This window comes from Lampetra planeri, chromosome 37 (assembly GCF_965212315.1).
Source record: "Lampetra planeri chromosome 37, kcLamPlan1.2.h2, whole genome shotgun sequence".
Classification (NCBI taxonomy): domain Eukaryota; kingdom Metazoa; phylum Chordata; class Hyperoartia; order Petromyzontiformes; family Petromyzontidae; genus Lampetra; species Lampetra planeri.
In genome coordinates this window covers 9,740,281-9,760,929 of record NC_136143.1, presented here as the reverse complement: position 1 = coordinate 9,760,929, position 20,649 = coordinate 9,740,281, and positions in this window count along the sequence as shown.

Below are 20,649 nucleotides of genomic sequence, written 5' to 3'. Positions count from 1 at the left end.
CAAATCTAGAATATGGAGGGTAAAGTTTGATCATTTGGATTTGGACTTTCGCGCCCATTCACGCAAGCCTCGTGCGCGCTCTCAGAGCCAGCGAGGTCTCTGGGGTCGGCACGTGGCATTCCCACCGCCACCACCACCGCCACCACCCCCGTGTGGCTGCAGGCGCTATCTGTGCAGGTCGGCGATAGGCGATCGGCGACAAAAGGTGCGGGGCGCAGATGCAGCGGCGCGAGATCGCGATGTGGCCCGCAGATAAAAGGTGGGGGGAGGCGGGGGGGAGCCGATGGCAGATAAAGACGGGGAGCCGTGGTGCGCGCGCGCACACACACACGTGGTGTACATACGGTGTACCCATACACACGTGGTGTACACACACGCACACGTGGTGTACACACGGTGGTGTACACCGTGCGTGCGTGTTTGTGTGTGTACACCACGTGTGTGTGTGTGTACACCACGTGGGTGTGTGTACACCACGTGGGTGTGTGTACACCACGTGTGTGTGTGTACACCACGTGTGTGTGTGTACACCACGTGTGTGTGCACCACAGCACACCGCGTTGTCCGGGCAGCAGGCTGCTGGGAGAGCGAGCCAGGGCAGTGGTCTCGGTCGACCTTTCGCAGTGACGCCGGCTACCGGAGTCGACCGCTCAAAGTTGCTGCACCTCGCAGGTGCCCCTGTGGCTCAGAGGTCAGAGGTCCCGGAGGTGCGGATGGGGACAACAAACTAAACGATGAAAATCAGTTCTAAAATAAAGAAGTTTTCAATGTAGATTTGAAAGTGCCATAGCTCCCAATAGCTTCCTAATATTGGAAGGAAGAGCGCGTTCCAGACGGCCGCAGAAACGCGGTGGTCACCGCCCTCGTTCGATGGCTTTCCAAAAGCCGCTGCTGCCGCTGCTGCGAGGATGAGTTGAGCGCACTCCCCTATTGTATGCATCAAATGTCAATTGAATGGATCTCAGATGTAGCTCTGTTATGTCCGCTTCCGTGGGCTGTTGCCTAGGTGGGGGTCGCCCTGCCGTGCGATAGATCCCAATGGATGCTTCGTCTCATGGCGCGACACAAAATGCACGATTTTGATTTTTTTTTTAAGAGCTACAGCAACAGAAGCTTCGAAAAATTGTTAATGTTTGGTTGAGGTCAAGCCTCAAGCCACTCTCATGTTAACCCACAGGTCGCAGGGGTCGACTCGCCCGATCATCGCGAAGGTGAAAGTCGTCTCCAACATCAACAAGAGTGACCAATCCTGGGGAAATCCGATTACCCCGCCGTGTGAAATGCGGATTTTCTCCCGGTGGCTTCAGACCACCTAATGACACGAGTTGCCACCTCGCTGCTCGGGATGTCCGCAAAATGTTTGTTTTCGTTCTCTGTATTTTCTGGTCAAACTGTAGCAAGGGAGCAGCGACGTTGTTTCTGCTCTTTTGTCGAGATGTCAATCTCGACATTTCACTCTTGAGACGAGTCGCTACAACCGCCTTCATCCCGAGACGCGAGTCGAGAGCGGATGCATCAAGTTCCAAGACGACAACGACGCACGGACAAATGAGAATCCCAAGCGAAAGTCTGAATTTCAATCAATCGTCTGCAGGATTTTATAATTATGATTAGTTTAGAACTGCTATCGCTGTTATTGTCGTTGTTGTTGCTTGGGTGGCCACAGTGTGTGGGTTCAAATCACTGGCCTGGTGCGTAATTGGTGGCACGTGTTTACCCGCTTGGCTTGATTACTGATCACACGTGGGGGTCCGACCACTGGCAACGTTTGTTTCAGGAGTACAATCTCGTAGGGGTATATATATATATATAATTATATATATAATTATATATATATATAATTATATATATATTATTTTATATATAAAATTATATTTGTTTATAATTATATATTTCATCTTCTTGGTTCTTTAGGTAAAGTCACGTAGAATGGAAATAATAAAATGATAAAAATAAAACATAATAAAATTATTCTCACGACGTTTCGGCCACAACGCAAGCAGCCGTCCTCAGGTGAAGAACAGGTCTGTCGAGAAGACAGAGTCTGAAATTCAGACTCTGTCTTCTCGACAGACCTGTTCTTCATTATTATTTTATTATTTCCATTCTACGTGACTTTACCGAAAGAACCAAGAAGATGAATCCCTGCAGTCACGAAAGCTTTAAATCGAAATTATATATTTGTTAAAAAAGGGCACCTTACATAAATGCTCATTGCAAATGAGTTCACAATTATCACGTCGTAAATAATCCATTTAGCGGATTCTCTTTAATGCGGATAGAAAGGTCGTGGTGGTAGGCGTGGGTGAAGTGGGTGGGTTGGGGTGGGAGGTGGGTTGGGGTGGGTGGATGGGTGGGTGGATGGGTTGGTGGATGGGTTGGGGTGGGTGAGGTAGGTGGGGTGGGTGGGTTGCGGTGGGTAGGTGGGTTTGGGGGGTGGGATGCAACAACACGAAAGCCCCCCACGCCCCCTCCTTCCCACCATCTCACCACCGTGGGGTTGGTGGCTTATCTGAGCACATCGTGTTTCCTGGGGGGACCGCTGGGCCACCTGAAGCCAGGATGTGTAACCCACACCCCGGTGGGGGGGGGGTCCTAGCCTCATCTCCTCCGAGGAGCGTTGCCCCCCCCCCCCGTTCTCGCCACAACCCGCCAGGGTTTTTCCAAGCGACGGGACAGGGGCCACTTTCCATCCCACACGGGGCCACCACATTCCTGAAGGCGCGTGATTCGCGTGTTTGTGTCAATTAAGATGGTTTTTGTTTGCACATATGCCATGAAAGAAGATGGAATGTAAACAAAAAACTTTAACCTTAAAGTGTATTTCATAATCTTGGTTCTTTCGGTAAAGTTACGTAGAAGGGAAATAATACAATGATAAAAATAAAACATAATAAAATACAATCCTCACGACGTTTCGGCCACAACGCAAGCAGCCGTCCTCAGGTGAAGAACAGGTCTGTCGGAAAGACAGCGTCTGAACAATCAAACTCGGGTGGCCGGGTTCGTAGCGCAGCGTAGCGCTAACAGCTGCACTATTAAAACACAATTTGCGTGCAATGCGTCCTTTAATAGATGTCTGCTCACAGCACTCACGCTTTGTCAGACTAAAGGGATCATCTTTGTATCGACTAAATGCTGTTACTTATTGCAGAGAAGATTGATCGTCAAACATTTTCGGTGTTCTACACATCGCAAGAGCCGTACGATTCAGCGCGACGATGCCCGCGCATTAATCTGCCCTTTCGTGCTTTCGGCCACATTTTATTTCTGTCCCAGCTGCCAACTTTCGGTCGAACATCTCTACGATCACCACGCCAGTGTGTGTGTGCTTTTTTTAAAATCCTGGTTACCCACGTGGGCATCTCTGTGTTGCCACTGGCGAGTCGAACGGTTTCACCAATCGGCTACAACGGGCGCGGTCACGACGCATCGATCCGTTCATTCATCATCAATTGATATCGATTAACCGTGTTCGCGACGCACGACACATCGAGTGGCGAGTCTCTTGTAATTGACGCTTTTTCTTCTTCAACTTCGTGTGTGTTGCACGTCTCCAACTTGTGTTTGGACTCTGGTACCACGTGCTCTGCTTCTTGTTTCTCGGGGTTATTTCAAGAGCGCGCTCCTTTCCACGCTTTGCGCGCTTTTCCGATTATTTTTTTTTGGTCTTGAACGTTCATCGCGGCGAGAACTTGAAACGTCGACAAGAAACCCACGCGGGCCTGGGCAGGACGCGTCACTACAAGGGTTTGATGGCCGGTGGTCGAGGCGAGCGAAGGAGTGGCAGCTCTATACTGACAGCAACACAAACACACAGTCACACAGACGAGAGTTCAGTGTGTCGATGTTATTGTTGATGTTCTCAAGCAGTAAGTGTCAATAATGTTAGTATTCATGTGATTCATCATTATTTGTGTCATTAATTGGTAGTATGCAGTTTGCTAGAGCGTTTAATAAAATGTTACGTCACAGGAATCAAACCGTTGCTCAGATGAAGGGGAGGAAACTCTGCCCGTCCACAGTTTGATAAAAGTGGGGAAACCCCTGGACTAGATGCGACACGACGTGGACATAATCAAAGAAGACGGGACCAGTTGTCGGAACGAAAATAACAGAGAGTTTCTGCTAAACGTTTGCATAGCAATGTAGTGCATAAGTCTTTGGTTCTTTCGGTAAAGTCACGTATAAAGATAAAACAATAAATTAAATAATTGCATACGACGTTTCGATTGCAACACAAGCAATCATCATCAGGTATAAATGAAATAGCAACAAAAATCTAACCAGAAAACTATAGACAGACATATAAGCAGACAGATATCTGTTTGCTTAAACTATAGATAGACATATAAGCAGACAGATATCTGTCTGCTTATATGTCTGTCTATAGTTTTCTGGTTAGATTTTGTTGCTATTTCATTTATACCTGATGATGATTGCTTGTGTTGCAATCGAAACGTCGTATGCTAGTATTTAATTTATTATTTTATCTTTATACGTGACTTTACCGAAAGAACCAAAGGGTAATTCCTGCAGCCACGCAAGCTCCAAATTAAGAACGTAGTGCATTTTTATGCAAACGTTTCATCGATTGATGGACAATTGTGGAATGAGGCCTCGATCATACTCGTCTTCAAAAAGCGTGACGACACTGCCGTGGAAGAATCCCAGGCTAGTTAGCCTCATCGCACGCGCGTAAATCATTTCACACAGAGACCACCGAGGAACATATTCATGGAAAACTTGGATGCCACGTAAACCACATGACCGAGCAGGGTTAGGAAAAGGTTTCTCGAACGTTGACCACATGCACACCAACCATCAGATTCTGGAAAATATGAAAGGATATCCAATATCCGATACCATTTTTGCTACGGGAGTTTAATTAACCATACTTCACCGTGCCGGTCGGCGCGCGTTTAGTTAATGGAGGAATGGGACCAGTGTTAGCTGGGATAGTAGCACTATTAAAATTACATTTTAAAGAAAACATCAAAACCTTTTCAACAAAACGTTTGAGATGAAGATATTCGACCCGAGTGAGACTGAGTGAGATTGAGTGCAAACGGAGCAACCGATAGCATGCTCTTTTCGTGAGCGTAAAACAGGGGAACGCACGTTGCACCTCTTTCGCACCGTACGTAACAACCCGTGCAATTCGGAGGTACTGTATGTATGTTGAACTTCTTTCGTACCGTACGTAACCAACCGCGCCAATGGGAGGTGCGGAATGTGATTGGTGCTAGTTGGGGGCCTGGATTAAGAGTCACGGAGAGCCGGAGGTGTTATACATTGAGTAGGGGGGCTAATTGTACAGTCGTACCCCGGTTTTACGTCGACTGTACCGCCTGGACGTGACACGTGACGCATGCACCACCTGCGCGTGACACGTGACGCACGCACCGCCTGCACGTGACACGTGACGCAAGCACCACCCGCACGTGACACGTGACGCATGCACCGCCTGCACGTGACGCGTGACGCACGCACCGCCTGCACGTGACACGTGATGCACGCACCGCCTGCACGTGACACGTGACGCACGCACCGCCTGCACGTGGCACGTGACGCACGCACCGCCTGCACGTGGCACGTGACGCACGCACCGCCTGCACGTGACACGTGACGCACGCACCGCCTGCACGTGGCACGTGACGCATGCACCGCCTGCACGTGACACGTGACGCACGCACCGCCTGCACGTGACACGTGACGCACGCACCGCCTGCACGTGGCACGTGACGCACGCACCGCCTGCACGTGACACGTGACGCATGCACCGCCTGCGAGTGACACGTGACGCATGCACCAACTGTACCTGGAACATGTAACGATGCATCTATGGATATTGTTTGTTATGGCTCACTACATACATCAGGTCATACGTGTAAAATTTCGATGTATTTTCTTCAATCTATGCAAAAATAAATGAAAACAAAATTGAGCGGATAAAATAATCGACAAATAAATACAATGGAGACGGTAAAAACTATACAAAGAATATTATGTTGATTGTTGAATTGAATTATGACCCAGATTTGTGACAATTCATCGACTCGAGACGATGGTGGCGGTGATGACGATTAATAATTAATTACGAGCCTGATCTCGCTTTTTGAAAGTTTGCTGAGCTAGTGGTGGAAAGTCCACATTCCCATGGAAAAGTCGGGTCTATCCATTGGGGACTTCTGCGTTAAGGTTGGGTGCGAGATGTTGGTTGTTATTTTTTTTGACGGCTTCAATCCCCCAGCGATGAAGACGAGCCCGTTCAGCAAAAAACTAAACTTTGGAGAAGTGGGATTCGCAGTTTTACCCCCATGGGGGTGGGGGGGGGAGATATACACTTTGCAAATGTTGAAAGTCCTCCTGGTCTTCCCTGCCTGTGGTTGCAGACTTCTATATATCAAACTGGCCTGGCTCCCAACCTCAGTTTATTTAAGTTCCTCAAATGGCAAAAGTCGAATGGAATGGTTTCGTGTGTGTGTGTGTGCGCGCCATCAAGCCGGAGAGATCTTTTTGAAGCGAAACATCAACACGATCGGTAGAATTAACGCTCAAGCCACGTACTACGGTGTTTATATATACGCAATGCATATAATTTTTCAGACAAAAGCTCATCGGTATGAAGGGGCGGCCCAGAAAGAACATCGCCCCTCAGAATAACAGCCCCTTCTGACAGCCCCTTTGTCAATCCACTGCTGGATGAGGGCCTTTTTTACGCCATGTGGTGCCTGGGGCCGACGGGGGGAGGGGGGGGACTACTTACTAATACTTGGTGAAGGGGACTGACCAGGACGAGTTCAGTCACGTAGAAGGGAAATAATAAAATATAATTATTATTATTTCCCTTCTACGTGATTTTACCGAAAGAACCAAGAAGATGAATCCCTGCAGTCACGAAAGCTTTAAATCGAAAGAGTTCAGTTCAACTTCAGGCCAACTCAGCCAATCATCCGAGTCCGGTAACAAAACAAAACAAAATTGCGACTTAAAGCTTTCGTGACTGCAGGATATCATTTTCTTGGGTCTTTCGGTAAAGTCACGTAGATAGGTTCAAAGAAAATAACAAAAAATAACAAAAAGCTACGACGTTTCGACCGCTTGTGTTGCGATCGAAACGTCGTCGTTTTTTGTTATTTTTTGTTATTTCCTTTGAACCCATCTACGTGATAATCTTGATTTGAAGCTTTCGTGACTGCAGTAAGCCATACTCTTTGGTTCTTTCGGTAAAGTCACGTAGGTAGAAACAATAATAGATCAGGACGTTTCGATCGCAACAACAAGCGACCGCCTTCAGGTGACCTATTCTTTTTTCTACCTACGCAACTTTACCGAAACAACCAAAGAGTAACCATCTACGTGACTTTACCGAAAGACCCAAGAATTAAAAAAAAACATAGCGGCACGTTCTGGGAAATCATCGGCGTTTTGTGGCGTTCGGACTGAGCAATGCGGGGCACGAGAACGTTGGGCATCGCTATCGCTGGCTCAGCTGCCGCGCTGGGGAGGTGCAATCCGCGTGGGGTTCCTTTGGGCAGGGAGCGAGGCCACCTGGGGTCTTATGCCACCGCTAGGGCGACGAGAGGACGAGGATTTGTCGAAGGCTGAAAAGTGTGCGAGGAAGCACGGAGAAACGCCTGCACGGAACGACGTTGAAAGACGAGCAAAAGGGGAACGCGTGGATCGGAGGGCACACGCAGGTTAATGGCATCGTGGAAAATGTGGAGAGAATGTCGTTGACTTTTCACGCCCTACAAGGGACAGTGGCCGACCGACAAGGATGAGAACGGAGTGGCGGCCAATAAATGGAACGCGTCCGAGAGGTCTTCACTTCGCGAGGAGATGGAGCGATGAAATCGCTTGATGCGCAGGTGCCCGGTCGGATCGTTACATCGCAGGATCGTGAGATGCGGCGGCGGCCGCGGTGGCTCGGAGATGCCTTCGTTCATCCAGCAGCGGATTGAGCACGGTCGATTTGCGACGATGAATAGGACGGCATTGAGCCCCACTAGGTTTGCCGAGGTCCCGGCGTGCCCGTAAGGGTTGAGATCAGATTGGCGGGGGGCTTGAGCTGATGAGATCGACGTTTTTCCAAGGGATTGTGTAAAACCGAACGTCCCTGGCGCAAGTTGCAGGGGGGGCGAGTTTGCAAAACGGAGCGGCAGTTGATTTTATTTTTTTATTTGTTCTGCAACAGCTGCTTTTGAAACCTCGTGCCGTGAAATGACAAATAATAAACATTGCTTCGCTTGCGAGGCGGTTGCGCTCTACGTATCTGATTCTCAGTTCATCGTAGCGAGTGGTGTTGTCAAAGTAGCAAACAAAAAAAGCAAGCAAAGAAAATAAATTATCAGAGTATGTTTTTTGTTTGCATTCTGACCACAATCATTGTGGCTAATGCAGACATGATTCCTTGTAAAAGGTTTCAGTTTGGTGTTTTAACATCTTAACATCTGTTTTGTTGCCAGAAAAAAGGGGGAAACCTAATATCAAAGCAAATAAAGTGTAACATTGTTAACGTCATGTTTTTCCCTCTCTCTCTCCAATGGTCTCAACTTGGTGCTGTTAATTTTCCCGGTGAAGCTTTTCATAGAGGTTGGATTGCCCTGTAACCAGGTTTAAGGAACGATGTCGTCGTCAGCTGGACATTTGAGTCGTTTGCCGATGTCCTTCTTGGACGTAAATCAAACAATTAGAAAAAAAATTTGGAGAGAAAATTAAAATTTGCACTGCAAAGTGCCAAGTATAGTTGGAATGTGCTCAACTCGTAACGAGTTGTCGTGGTGCCTTGCGGGGAATAACATCATCATAACATCATCATAACATCATCATAACATCATCATACACAGGAGTGGTGGGGGGTTTTTTACCACGGGAAAATTAAATGAAGCCCACCGTGCTCATCGGAAGTGCGGGGGAAGGACAACAAACTAAACACAAAAATCAGTTCCAAATAAATTCGTTCTCAATCTAGGTGATTTTAAAGTGCATAGCCTCCAGTGGCTTCTTCCTAACATCGGAAGGAAGAGCGTTCCAGACGGCCGCAGAAGCGCATTTGAAAGCGCCGCGCAATGCGGTGACCACCGCCTTTGTTCGATGGTTGAACCAAAAGCCGCCGCTGCTGCTTCTGTGAGGATGCACATACAGAGCCGCTCCAGGTGAAAACTAAAAGTTTAGATAAATCTCTGCACGCACGGATCTTCTTATCGCGGTGTTTCGGAGCACTCATCCCACGCGTTCCTCTTCCCATCCCTCAATGTCATTCCAAGCGTCCACCTGCCCCGTGCTTCCTGGCACACGTTCCCATTGTTTGTCCCACATTCTTTGTTAAACCTCCACGCGTGACGCTCCACGTGTCATAAGCAGGCGCCGTCGTCACTAAATCGTCGGCCGTTTCGTCACGACGCGGCAAATTGTCCCGATGAGTAAAACGATCGTGGCTTTGAAACCAAGACACGAATTTCCATCATTTGTCCATCACTCTTCTTAAACCCAAAAAATTCCCGCCTCCCCCCCTCGATACGCACAAAACAATAACTGTGGCAGCCCCAATCTTTTGGCGCCATCTCACAAGCCCCCCCATCCCCCCAGCCACCCACCCACCGCCGCCTCTGGGAACTGGGAATAGGAGGTCGCGAAGGCCCCTTTATCTGATGCACGTTGGGAAACATGGCTTACACCATAAGAAGCGATATCATTCCCGTGATAAACACACTTTGTTGTGCAGTCGTCGCTGGCTGATGGGCCAGCGTTTGGGGGCCTCGAAAACAGACGCGCGCGCGCGCGAGAGAGAACGAGAGAAAGAGTGAGAGATAGAGAGATCGAAAGAGATAACAGGGGAGCGAGAGTGAGAGATCCAAAGTGAGCGAGCGAAAGAGAGAGGGACTTGACTTTTGACTTTTAAGCCACGTTTATTGCTGCCAGCAGCAGTAGCTGTGGAGCCGCTTCCGATACGGGGTCACCAACATCGAGCAGAACGACGTCACAATTGCGGCACGTGCGCCACACCGCCACGTGCAATGCAAGCGCCGCGTCGTCACGCGCCTCGCCCACGTAAAGTCAACCGGTCAACACGTTAAAGTCAGTGCACCGTTTGTGTTGGCGCAGAGGGCTTGATCGGTCCCCCCACCGTTCAAGGAATACACACGCGACCCTGGCAGAGAGAGAGAGTGAGAGAGAGAGCGAGGTAGAGAGAGTGAGACTTTTTGGTTTTGAAACAACTTTTATTGCCGCCAGCAGCAACAGCGCTGGAGGCGATTCCGATATGAAATACACAAAGTCACCAGCGAACAAATAAAACAAACGCTATAAATCCACGCGCTGTGGCAAGATCAAGAGAGAGAGAGAGAGACGGGAGCGAGCGATCACACGCGGGGTCGCTCCCGCGATCGATGTTGGAACGCCGCGCGCTCGCTCGCGACGGTCGGCGATTGGTCGGCGAGCGATGTTGGTTTCCCTCGACGCCGTGCAAGGCGACGATTTTAGACGCGAACGTCGGTTCTTCTTACGCTCACCGACGCGTGCGTCGGTGTCGACCCCATGGCACCTGCTGGGTCTGTCTCCGACACAGCCAGTAAGGTTTTTTTGTCGGGTGGTGGAGGGCGGTACGACACATTTATGCTGACGCGATCTAACCCAAAAACCTTTACTATGAATAATATTGGTGGCGACAGCCTATACGTGTGAAACTGGGTCTGCCCCGTGACCTCCTGCCAGCGGGCGTTCGACACTTCACGTGGCCTCAAGGTGCACATAGCCTGGCACAAGCGCCGTGGTGACGTCACCGCGACTTAGTGGCGAATGACGGTTGTTGTTGTTGTTCCGTGTGTGTGAGTGTGTGTGAGTGAGTGTGTGTGTGGTCTCTGTGTGTGCACACAACTCGTGGCGTGCGGCAGTGTCGCGGTTTAGCGCTAAGCTGCGCTACGAACCCGGCGACCCGAGTTCGATTCGCGGGCTCACGGCCACCAACACCACCCAGTGACCTGAACCGGTCCTGGGCCTCCCCTAGGTCGACTCAGCCGTCAACGAGTAACCTGGCGCGGTGTGTAGTAAACATCGCCACTGGGGGAGACAAAGGCGGCCGGGCGTCGTTGCTGGCCACCCACGCCCTCGTGTGCCGTTGGCGGCCTTCATAGGTACAGCTCGCTAACAGCACTTGCCCTCAACAGGCTGTTCAGGCTACACGGGGGAACTTTGTCTTTGCTGCAAGCGCCTTCGGGCTGGTAAGGAAAACGAATGAGATGGAAGGAACGAATGAGGCCATAACGAATGAGACTGAAGGAACGAGGTGCGACAAAACGAATGAGACTGAAGGAACGAGGTGTGACGAAACGAATGAAACGGAAGGAACGAGGTGTGACGAAACGAATGAAACGGAACGAACGAGGAGCGACAAAACGAATGAGACTGAAGGAACGAGGTGTGACGAAACGAATGAAACGGAAGGAACGAGGTGTGACGAAACGAATGAAACGGAACGAACGAGGAGCGACAAAACGAATGAGACTGAAGGAACGAGGTGTGACGAAACGAATGAAACGGAAGGAACGAGGTGTGACGAAACGAATGAAACGGAACGAACGAGGAGCGACGAAACGAATGAAACGGAAGGAACGAGGTGGGACGAAACGAATGAGACGGAACGAACGATGTTTACACACCGCACCAGGTACTCATTTGAGGCTGAGTAGACCTAGGGGAGGCCCAGGACCGGCTCACATAATCGTCACCGGTGTTGGCCACGAACGCGAATTTTTATTCTGGTCGCAGGTCCGTAGCACAGTGGCGCTAACCACTGCCCCACCGCTCCCCACGTGTGCCTCACACCGCACGACACACACACACGTGTGTGTGCATATACTGGGGCAGTGGTTTACAAACTGTGGTCTGTGGACCACCAATGGTGCACAAGGCCATGGAAAGTCATCCACGGAACTGTTTCAGATTTAGTTTTTGTTCCCCCAACCCCCCCTCCCCTCCCCCCAGATTTTGTTCCCGCTTGTTGGTGCGCGAAATAGTTTGTTGATGTTTGGCGGTAGTCGATTGGGGGGGAGGTGCAGACACTTTGGGTGGGGGCACTGATTACACTGGTCAACACACTTTTTCTGGCATAAGGTATTCCAACGGTTTTATGGTAATTTTGGGGTGCTGATTCCAAATCTGGCATCTTTTTGTCTATCACGTCAGGTTTTTGAGATATCAAATATTGCATTTTCAATAAAAACTGTAGAAGAAAAATATTAAATAAATGTGGATATCTACATAAAATGATATTATAAACACACTATCCTAAAAATACAGCACCATATTTTAACACTAAAGCAGTCACTGACTCGCAACAACTTGCAATCATAAGTGACAGAGTTAATTTCGGGTAAAATCAATGAAAATGGGGTATGCCGATAGCATAAAAATTAGTCTAAAACAGCTGCAAAAGTCTAGGCCAGAAATTTTGTTTTTGTTGACCAGTGTTAGCGGAGGCGTCTTGCATTGAGGCCAGATTGCTGTTGAAGTTCAGAGGGGGGTGGGTGGTGGGGGGGGGTCTCATCCGCTGCTCGCTTGCGGCAGGGCGAGCCGGCTCTCACGGTGCCGTCAGCGGTGGCCGCGGCCCCGCGATGAATCGAACCCCACAAAGTCGATGGATTCGCACACGGAGCAGGGGGGGGTGGTTTTTAATTATTGTTCTTCTTCCTCCGCCGATCGGCGATCCCGCAGCTGGGCAACGCGTCCGCCAAGGTCTTCCCCTCGGTGAATCCGCGAGCGTGGCGAGCGGGGCCAATGCGCAGTCGTCGTAGGACGGCATGCAAATCCCCCGGCGATGTGTAAATCGCTTCTCAAGGTCATGCGGTGACAGCGAGCTTCGTGTGACCTTAAGAAACACATGTGGCCATTGAAACACGTGGTGGTGGTGGTGATGATGATGATGTCGCTTGATGCAGTAGCAGCGTCAGAGCGGTGGTTGGCAGGGCCCTGGATTAAGGGATTTGAATGCCCACCCGCCCTGACTGCCCTCTGCACGCTCTCCGTAAGCCCCGTGGGGCCTGGTGCAGTCACACCGCCTGCACCACTCCGATGGCTGCGGTGCTGCTACGATGGAGCTATGGATACATGGGACGGGGGTGGGGAGCTGGGTTCTGAAGTCGAGCAGTTGAGGGCAGGAGCAAGATGAGAGGGGTTGTTATCCTGCCAGTGTGTGTGTGTAAGGTGTGTGTGTAAGGTGTGTGTGTGTGTGTAGGGGGCACAGGTGGTGCATCGGCCGGTCATCTCAGCCAGTCAACCCATGGCACCACCTGGGTCTGTCCCGAGACCTCCTCCTGTCAGCAGCGAGCCTTCGACACTTCACGTGGCCTTAATGTGCACCTGGCCTGGCACAGGCGCCGTGGTGACATCACGGCCACTTAGTAGCAAATGGTGGTTGTTGTTGTTGTTGAACTTCTTTCGGGCCGTACGTAGCAAATCGTGCTAATCAGAGGCTTTGCGGCGTTGGATTGGCATCTTCACACTGAAAATTACGTTCGTGCGGCAAAATCGGTACATGGTGTGTGCATGACGCTTCGTCTCGACGCATTGGGGAAATCAGGAAGTAGGATAATAAACAGACAAGGGTCGCTTAGACCGTGTAAAGTAAAATAAAATAAACTTTAATCTGCCAACGTAGTGGCCTTCAAATACAATTAATGTTGTCAGTTTGGCTGCTTAAAGAAATGCTGCTGGAAAGTAATTGTCCGATAGGTTAATGAACAAAAATGTTGTTTATCTTGTGTTGTTGTTGTTGTTGTTGATTCACATTGTGCAACAAACCTGTGTCTGAGTCTTAATGCAGTTCAGCAATAAGGCTGCACGGTCATCGCTATCCTGAATATCGAACAGGGTTTGTCGCTTCTGTTGGACAACACTCGCTATGCGTCGCAGGGTTATGCCGGTTGGTGGTGGTGTTGTTGTTCCTGGGCACGGTGTCCGACGTTTTGCTTCGAGCGCTTGGAGCGTCTTTCGAGAGCAGAGAAGCTCCCGGCACATGGGAATGAAACGTCGACAAAGAGCATCAGCACAGAGCCGAAACACACCATGTGAGAGCTCTTACCCCGATTTAACGGCCTGATGTTTAAACGGTCTGATGAGGTCCATTTAATCACAGGTAAATAATCATTGCGCAAGCTAACGGACACGTTTTGTTCTAAGCGTGAGATGGCTTTTGATTCTAGATTTGAAGCTTTCGTGACTGCAAGGATTCATACTCTTAGGTTTTTTCGGGAATCGAATTCGGGTGGCCGGGTTCGTAGCACAGCGCGCTAACCGCTACACCACCGCTCCCCACGACACACAGGCACACACACAGACAGACACACACCACACACACACGCGCGCTTATGTAAGCGAAATGGCCATGGTTGATTTGAATATCGGTTGAATAATTTTCGTGCTTTCTTTTCGACAGAGGTTTAATAAAGCCAACCCCCCATTTGAACAGTTTCAGTTCTCTTCTCGGAATAATGTCTAAAGTTTTATTTCTCGGCAAAGCAAAGCAGGTGATGAACACATTTGGGTTGAATAAACGCATCACTTCCCCCTCGGCAACTATGGGGGATTTTTCTGTAGTGGTTTTTATAAGTTTTAAAAAAAAAAATTTAAATGCCCCCAATGCAAATGCAATCAATGACCACATGGGGTTCCATGCCGTCGTGGTGCGATGGATGACGCGCAGGGAATTGCAATGCAGAGTTCGCCGGTTCAATGTGTAGTAATTACTCAGGAGGCTTGACGACGGGATCGGAGGCACACTTATTTATTAACACAACTTGTATACAGTTAGCGAGTATACACAGGACCTAAGGGGTAACGTCCCCTTACTCGGCTAACAGGGAGACACAACATCTAAGCCCCGCTAACCTAAGCCCAAGTCCTCCACTAGGGAGCTAGGGGAGGCTACCTGTCCCAGCCCTGGTCAAGCTGGGATCCGACCCCCTGAGTTCCCAGACCTGCTCGTCAGTCTGGGCTCTCGGGGCCACGCCACCGGCTTGCCCTGGTCGGCCCTGATAAGGACAGCGAGCCAGGGGAGCTCCGGGGCCTATTCTAGCTGGTCTTCCGTCTTCGCTGGTTAAAGCTGATACCTCGACCTCGAGCCCTCCGGCTCACCCCCTCTTATAGTCCGCGGCCCCCCCGGGAGGGGCCCGTGGGGGATGCAGGTGCGGACGTCGGTGTGGCCACCTCCTATGTGTACGGCCCTAACCACGCCCCTTGTGTTTGTTTGCCATCCGCTCCCATACACAATTACACCTCTACATCACCCCCCCCTGTACAGCTCGCAGCCGTCCCCGGCTGCAACAAAACCAGAATAAAGGTGCATGCCTCCCCAAAACCGTGTGTGCCTCGCGTAAATTTAACAAGAACGATAACAGTCATAACAACAACAACAACAGGAACAGGTAGAAGAAGAAAGAGAAAAAAATAACCCGGCGCACCCTCCCGAATAAATACCCCATTCCGCAAACCCAACATATATACATGCGCTCCGGATGTCCCTCCCCCACTGTCCGCAAGGGCCCCCCAACGGCCGACCTCACAATAGTCTGCGCGTTTTGGCGCGCGTTCTCGCGGCGGGCCCGTCACAAGGGCTCGACCCGGCACGCTCAGTGGTGGTTGGTGACGGTCCGGGTGCAAGAGAGTCTGGCGTCGCTGCCGAGTGACCCCCGACCCCTCCGGGAGGGGTTGGCGGGCGTGGACCCGTCACTCCTGTTGCACCTGGAGATGGAACAGTTGATGTCATGTTAGGCGAGAGCAGCGACGTCGGGGAGTCGGCGGACCCCTCACACGTTTGGCCATGCGTGTGTGTGTGTGAACCACGGGCCGGCGCAATGAACGGTTTCAACCTTGAGGGGTGCACGTACCACCGACGCCTCCCCCATTTGACGCGAACACATTGCGGCCGTAAGACCTGTACGACCTCCACTGGCCCCCGCCACGGCCGTACCAACTTTGACGAGGTTGCCAGTGGCACCTGGGGACAGTGCAACCATGCCCTGTCCCCTGGTTTCCATTTGAACACATGTACCCGCCCCAGCCGAAGCCTCTCGTTCGCCTTCTGGCGGAGTTCAGAATTTTGCACGGCCGCTTCCCGCGCCTCAGACAATTTGCTGATGTTAAATTTAACGTGTTCGGACAAGGTAGACTTCGCCTGAGGCGCCGAGAGCTTCAGCTGGGTCGTCACAGGGGGGTTAGCCTCGCGGCCATACATTAAAAAGAAAGGGGAAAATCCGGTGGCCGCATGGGGAGCCATCCTGTAGGCCTGCAACACACCGGCTATGCGAAGGTCCCAATCTGTCTGGGATTCGGACACCTGTTGGGACAGCATAGACGTGATGGTCCGATGTAGCCGTTCCACCATCCCGTCAGTTTGAGGGTGATACGGGGAGGTCCGAATTTTCTCCGTACCCAAGAGGTCGCACACCTCGCGGAGGAGTTTTCCCGAAAAATTCTTACCCTGGTCAGTAAGCAGCCGTTCCGGAGCACCTTTGTCGAGGACATAGCCCTGGACAAAGGCCTCCGCGATGGCTGCTGCCGACTGGTTGGCCAGGGGCCAGGCCATAGGCCATCTCGTGAAGTATTCGACCCCTGTCAATAAATACCTATTCCCCCTGGGTGTAGCGGGAAATGGGCCGAGTATGTCTAGCGCAACGAGCTCGTTAACCCGGGAAACCTTTATGGACTGCAGCGGAGGGTTGGACCCCCTAGCTGGTGGCTTTCGCTGCGCGCATTGTGTGCACGACCCCAGGAGATCCCCCACGTCCTTTGCCATGCCCGGCCAGAAGAAATCGAGCTGGAGCGTGGCAAAGGTCTTGTGAACCCCCAAGTGCAGAAGCCGCTCATGAACAGCCCATACCACCTTACCCCTCAATGCTGCAGGCACCACGAGCTGCTGGCGGCGGGTTTTTCCGTCCCAGTGCATTAAAAGACCCTGGAACAACCCCCACGAGTCAATGTTCGCCACCCCCTGCCCAACCCCCCCTGCGCGACGGCGCAGAGCGAGGAGGGAGGTGTCCTCCATTTGGAGGCGTCCCCATTCCGCGACCGACAACCCCAGCAACGAATCCCTCCCTTCTTGCTCGATAGGACCCGAAGCCAAAGGCGCATCGGCGGCGGCCACGAGGACCGAATCGGTGGTGACGTTCGGGGGCCTACAACGCCCCGAACCCAGGAGGCAAGCGCACTCCGAAGTGGGTGGCAACCGTGACAGGGCGTCAGCGTTCGTGTGGCGGACGCCCTTACGATATGTGGTGACAAAGTCGTAGTCCTGGAGAATCTCCAACCATCGAGACAACTGGCCCGATGGTTGTTGAACCCGCAGAGCGTACTGTAGGGCCGCATGATCTGTACGGACGGTGAAACGCCGACCGTACAGATATGGGCGGTACTGCTGAATGAAATAAACAATTGCCAATAATTCCCGACGGGTAACGCAGTACCGTTGTTCCGCTGGAGACAGTACCCGACTACCGTAAGCCACCACATGCTCTACGCCCCCAATGAGTTGGGACAGCACGCCCCCGATGCCCGTGTTACTTGCATCTGTATCGAGCAAGAAGGGTTGTGAGAAGTCGGGGTAATTCAACGGCGGAGCCCCCACCAGGGCATTCCGGAGGGCGTGAAAAGCAGCCTCCTCCTCCAGCCCCCAATGAAACCTGACTCCCTTGGACGTCAAGGCATGCAATGGTTTCGCGATCGTAGCGAAGTCAGCCACAAACCGTCGATAGTACGACGCGAACCCAATGAAACTCCTGACCTCTCCCACCGAGGTGGGAGTCGGCCAGGAGCTGACGCATTCCGTTTTGGCGGGATCAGTGGATATCCCCGAGCGCCCAACAATGTGACCCAAATACCGCACCGATTCGCGGAGCAAATGGCACTTCTGCGGTTTAAATTTTAAATTGGCAGCCCGCATTTTGAGAAAAACAGCACGCAGCCTCTGGAGGTGTTCCTCGAAGGATTTGCTAAAGACGATGACATCGTCCAAGTAAATTAAACACGAATCCCATTGCAAGCCTGCCAAGACCAGTTCCATTAACCGCTGAAAAGTTGCCGGCGCAGAATGTAAGCCCATCGGCAAGCGGTTAAATTGGAAGAGACCTTGCGGTGTCCGAAAAGCAGTTTTAGGTTTTGATTCGTCATCCAGAGGAAGCTGCCAGAATCCAGATAGTAAATCGAGGGTGGAAAAGAATCGCGCCCCCGCCAAGGCATCGAGCGACTCATCCATTCGAGGAAGCGGGTACACATCTGCCACAGAAATTTTGTTCAATCGCCGAAAGTCGACACAAAACCGCAGTGAGCCGTCGTGTTTTTTCACCAAAACGATCGGTGCGCCCCACGGGCTGTTGGAAGGGGAAATGATATCGGCGGCTAGCATGTCATCAACAGCCGATTTGACATGATCCTTTTCGGCGGGACTGAGCCGAAAGGGATTCTGGCGGATTGGCGCGCTGTCACCCGTGTCAATATGGTGTCGCAGCAATTTAGTACAACCAATATCAAATTTGTGTTTACTAAAAACGTCGGCAAATTCTTTCAGGAGAACTCGCAGCTGCGCACGCTGCGTGTCGGACAGATCCACAGATCCCGCGCAAAGTGCATCCAGCCATCCGTCATCACAGTCCGAATGCGGTCGCGACGGAGGATCGGTGGTTACCTGACCCACGAGTGGTTCCTCATAGGGCGCCGGCGTTGCGTGTGCAAGCACGGTCCCTTGAGGAACCACGGCCGTTCGCGATCCTACATTAAGGACTGCAATGAAGGGGTCCCCATCCCCTTTCACCATGGTCTGAGCCGCTAGCAAATCGGGTCCATTGACCCCGGCCCGAGATGGTCCCAACAAGACCCCCCGATCCGCAACCCCTTTAGCAAACGGCCGACGCAACCTAAGAGGGACGAGCATCTGAGCCCCCGGGGGTACGCGCACAGTTTTTGTCACGAGCGCCTGCACGGTGGCAAACGCCCGACGCTCCGTGGTGGGGGAAGACAAAAATGTAACACGTCGGCCCGATGGGAGCTCGATGCACCCCTGGTCAATCAAGATACGGATGGGCATTTTGGCCAAGAAATCCGTCCCCAACAGGCACGGAACCGCGAGTGAGGAGGAAACCAAAACAGGCCCGGATAATTTAATGTCTCCAATGCAAATTTTGGCGCGGATTTGCCCAATAATGCCCAGCGAGCCCCCGTTAGCAGCATAGCATGGCACGTCAACAGGGAGCAAGGGACGACTTTGAACGGGAAGGATGTTATAAATCAAATCAGATATAATGGTCGCCGATGCCCCTGTGTCAATTAAAATCCGCACCTCTACCCCATCAATATGACCGACCACAACCGATGATCCCGCCGACGCAGCAACGACACGATGGGCGAGCTCCGACCACTGACCCGGTTGGAGCGCTCGCCGCATTTCAGAACAATCGCGCGCGATGGGCGGCGATTTTCGAACCCTGTTCAGTTGAGCGCGTGAGTGTGTGTCGGATGTGTGCATGGGCCAAACGTGTGAGGTGCCACGACTCGCCGGATTTCTCTGCTGGAGCTTGGGTGGAGACGGCGTGGCGTCCTGACGAGGTGTCGCTCCGCGCTGACGGGGAGCCCGGCATCCTGACGCAACGTGGCCTTGCAGGCCACAGTTGTAGCAGCGTGTGAGCGCCCCAGATGGCCTGGGCTGCTCCTGGCGGCTCGGTCCATTCCGAGCCTGCGGTGCCGCCGATCTCCATTCCCCCCGCCGCTCCACCCCGCAGACCTCCTCTGATGGGAGGGCGGTGGCCGCCATGGCATGGCCGGCCACCCCCTTGGCAGCCTTGCGACGCAGGGACCGCAAGCCCCCGTGGATGTGGCGCGCGACCAGCAGGGACGACATCTTTCCGTCGTCTTGAGCCAAGACGGCGATGTCCAGCTCATCGGCGAGTAGCAGCAGCTTTTCAGCCACCATGGCGTCCACTCCCTCCTCGTCCATCCGCGGGAAAGCTGCCTTTGCCAGGGCCAGGAGAGCCGTTCGGAAGGCCAGGGGCGATTCGTTGGCGCCCCGATGCCGATCGTGGAACAGCTGCCTGCAGTCCGAAGGCGGCCCATAGACGGCTGACAGCAGCTGCAGCGCCAGGTGCAGCGTGGCGCGCTTTTCCTTAGGCGCCGAGGTGAGGGTAGCCAGGGCGTCGTCGTCCAGCATCGCCGGCAGCGCGCATAGTGCCTCGGCGTCCGTCCAGTTCGCCATCTCTTGATGAGCGATGAACCGCCTTTTGAAGCCACCCCAATCTCCAGCCGCTCCCACGAACTCCTTGAGAGGCGGCAGTCGCTGTTGTAAGGCGACGTCCGTGGCTGCGGATCTCGCTCCCTCGTTCCCAGCCGACGTTACAGTGTGGGCGGGCTGTGAGCATGGCATCGCCGGTCGCTCCGTTGTTGACGCGCTGGCCGGCGTTGATGATGTCACGGCTCGTGCTTGGCCCTCAGCAGTCACCTGACGCAGGCCGGCCCCGCCCTCTGCTCGCACTGTAGTGATGGCGGGAAATTTAACCGCGAGCCGCGTCGGGGTGGCGGGAAATGCCGGCGTGCGTCGGCTGCTGCCGTCTTCCCGCGCAGCCCCTCCAGCTCCCAGCCGCGTGATCTCCTCCAACACGGCGGCCG